We start from the raw sequence: 3,241 nt of genomic DNA on the forward strand, positions 1-3,241 counted from the left end.
ATAATTGTTCTTAACTTTTGCTAATTGATATAGTGCCATCGTTGAGTATCAGTTGACTGTGCAGGTTGAGTCTGCTTTTGAACTATTTTATTCCCTTGCTCGGTTTGCCTAATATGCCAATACCACACTAGATTTCTTGCCCTAACTTTATAGTAAGCCATGAAATCGCGAACTGATTCCTCCAACATTCTTCCATTTCAGGACAGTTTTAGCTATTTTGAAGTCGTGTGAATTTTCATAAAAATTTAAAAATCAACTTGCCAATGTCTCCAAAAGAAACGTCTGGGATTTTGATTAGAGTGGCGTTGACTGGACAGACCAATTTGGGGAGAATTGGCATATTAACGCTGTTGCATCCCCCAATCCATGAACATGGTGTATTTCTTCATTTATTGTGGTCTTCCTTCCCTCAGGGCCGTTGTTGTAGAGGTCTCATGTGTTTTTTGTTAAATTTATTCCAAGGTGTTTTATGGATTTTGGTGCTATTATAAAGGCATCTTACAATTTTATTTCTAATTGTTTGCTGCTGATACATGGAAATACAACTGACTTTTTTTTTGAGAGAGAGAGAGAGAGGGAGGGAGGGAGAGAGGAAGCATGTGGGGGAGGGGCAGAGAGAGAGGGAGATAGGATTTGAAGCGGGCTTTGCATTGACAGCAACAAGCCGGATGTGTGCTCGAACTCACAAACCATAAGATTATGACCTGAGTCGAAGGCAGACGCTTAACTGACTGAACCATCTAGGTGCCCCATCCGGGGCCTGAGTTCACCAGCTAGTTCTAGAAGTTGTTTTGTATATTCATCAGGACTTTCTATGGAAATAATCATATCAACTGTTAATACAGGTGATTTTACATGTTTCTTTCTCATCCATATCTTTGTTTTTTTATTTTTATTTTTGTATATTAAATATAATTTATTGTCAGATTGGTTTCCATACAACACCCAGTGCTCATCCCAACACATGCCCTCCTCGATGCCCATCACCCACTTTCCCTTCCCTCCCACCCCCATCAACCCTCAGTTTGTTCTCAGTATTTAAGAGTCTCTTATGGTTTGCCTCCTTCCCCCTCTGTAACTTTTTTTCGCCCTTCCCCTCCCCCATGATCTTGTTAAGTTTCTCGGGATCCACATAAGAGTGAAAACATATGGTATCTGTCTTTCTCCGTATGACTTATTTCACTTAGCATAACACTCTCCAGTTCCACCCACGTTGCTACAAATGGCCAGATTTCATTCTTTCTCATTGCCAAGTAGTATTCCATTGTATATATAAACCACATGTTCTTTATCCATTCGTCAGTTGATGGACATTTAGGCTCTTTCCATAATTTGGCTATTGTTGAGAGTGCTGCTATGAACATTGGGGTACAAGTGCCCCTATGCATCAGTACTCCTGTATCCCTTGGGGAAATTCCTAGCAGTGCTATTGCTGGGTCATAGGGTAGGTATATTTTTAATTTTTTGAGGAAACTCCACACTGTTCTCCAGAGCAGCTGCACCAGTTTGCATTCCCACCAACAGTACAAGAGGGTTCCTGTTTCTCCACATCGTCTCCAGCATCCATAGTCTCCTGATTTGTTCATTTTAGCCACTCTGACCCGCGTGAGGTGGTATCTCGGGGTGGGGGGGCAACAGGGCAGAGAAGTAGGTGGATCCATACTCCCCACGTCTCTCAAAGAAGTGCAGAAGCCAAATGTCTTTATTTTTTTAAATCTCCCTTATTGGCAATAGCTAGGACCACCATGCTGGAAAGGAAGTGGTGAAAATTGATATCTTTTCCTTTTTTTCAGTTTTGGAAGCATTCAATTTTCAGCATTAAGTGACATTAGATTTAAGGATTTACACACACCGGGGCACCTGGGTGGCTCAGTCAGTTAAGCATCTGACTTTGGCTCAGGTCATGATCTCATGGTTCATGGGTTCGAGCCCCACATCGGGCTCTGTGCTGACAGCTCCGAGGGTGAAGCCTGCTTTGGATTCTGTGTCTCCCTCTCTCTCTCTGCCCCTCCCGTGCTCACGCTCTGTCTCTCAAAAATAAATAAACATTAAAAAATTTTTAAGGATTCACACCTGCCCTGTATCAAATTCATCCAGGCCCCTGTATCAAATTGAAGAACCAAATATAATCAAAGTCATTCTATTTTTAGATTGCTGAAGGGTGTTACTGCAAATCGATTTTGAATTTTTCAAATGCTTTATTTTGCTAACTTAGTGAATTATATTGCCTTTCAAATGTTGAACCAGCCTTGCATTTCCAGGATGAGCCCCACTCCGTCATGATATACATTGTTCCATTTGGTTTGCTTTCATTGAAGGAGTTTTTGTCCCTATGTTCACGACGGATATTGATCGGTAATAGTCTTTTCTGCTAATGTCAGGTTATTTCTGGTGTGGAGTTCTTACACAGAGTCCTACTAGACATTCTTGTGTGTTTTATTTGGTGCAGTAGGTTCACCTTTAAGCTGTGCCTTGCAATGGAAGTGCTAGGTCATAGGTATGCGTGGGTTCAACTTTAGCAAATATGTTGCGCCCAAAAATACTTCAGTGCCAAAATGGCTGTGCCAATTTATGCCTCCACCATTGGGGTACAGCTGTGTCCCTCCAAGTGTGGGCTGTGAGCGATCTGCCACTAGTTGGCAAAGAAGTGAGGTTAGAAATGGACAGTGAGCGTTTAGAAAGTTTTAAAGACATGTGACATTGCTGCGACACACAAGTGCATGGTCAGCAGCCTCGTGTGACACGGTATGTTGCACACGTGTGATGACACACGGGGGAAGGAGCCCCTCACCGGTCAGTCTCAGTAGGACCACGGCTTGGTGTGCAATACTTTGGGGGAAAAAAGAGAACACTGGTCCTTCACCACACGGTCTGAGAAGCACAGATGAGCGAGCATCTTGGAGGATCCGCATCCTTGCAGGCATTCACTGATTTTCATTTCAGCCTTTCTGGAGGCATCCGGTCGTTTTAACGTGTAGTTGCCAAACTAAGGAAGTTGCTCCCCTTTCACATTTTTAGGGGTCACAAAGTTGTGGGAAGTACCTATATAGTTTTGCCTACTTTCAATGTCCATATTTTAAGACTCCTTAAAACATTTTCTTGAGCCCTGTCCTAATTGGCACTCCTCCCACCAAATCATTTCTATGAGGCAGAAGGTGAGTGAAATATGGGGGGGGGGGGGGGCGTCAAGAACCTGATTCAAGAGTGAGCTTCTTCTGAGCTTCTTCATTCCGTTAATATT

Source organism: Puma concolor, chromosome C1, assembly GCF_028749965.1.
Source record: "Puma concolor isolate L17-30 chromosome C1, mPumCon1.1.hap2, whole genome shotgun sequence".
In the NCBI taxonomy this organism is placed as follows: domain Eukaryota; kingdom Metazoa; phylum Chordata; class Mammalia; order Carnivora; family Felidae; genus Puma; species Puma concolor.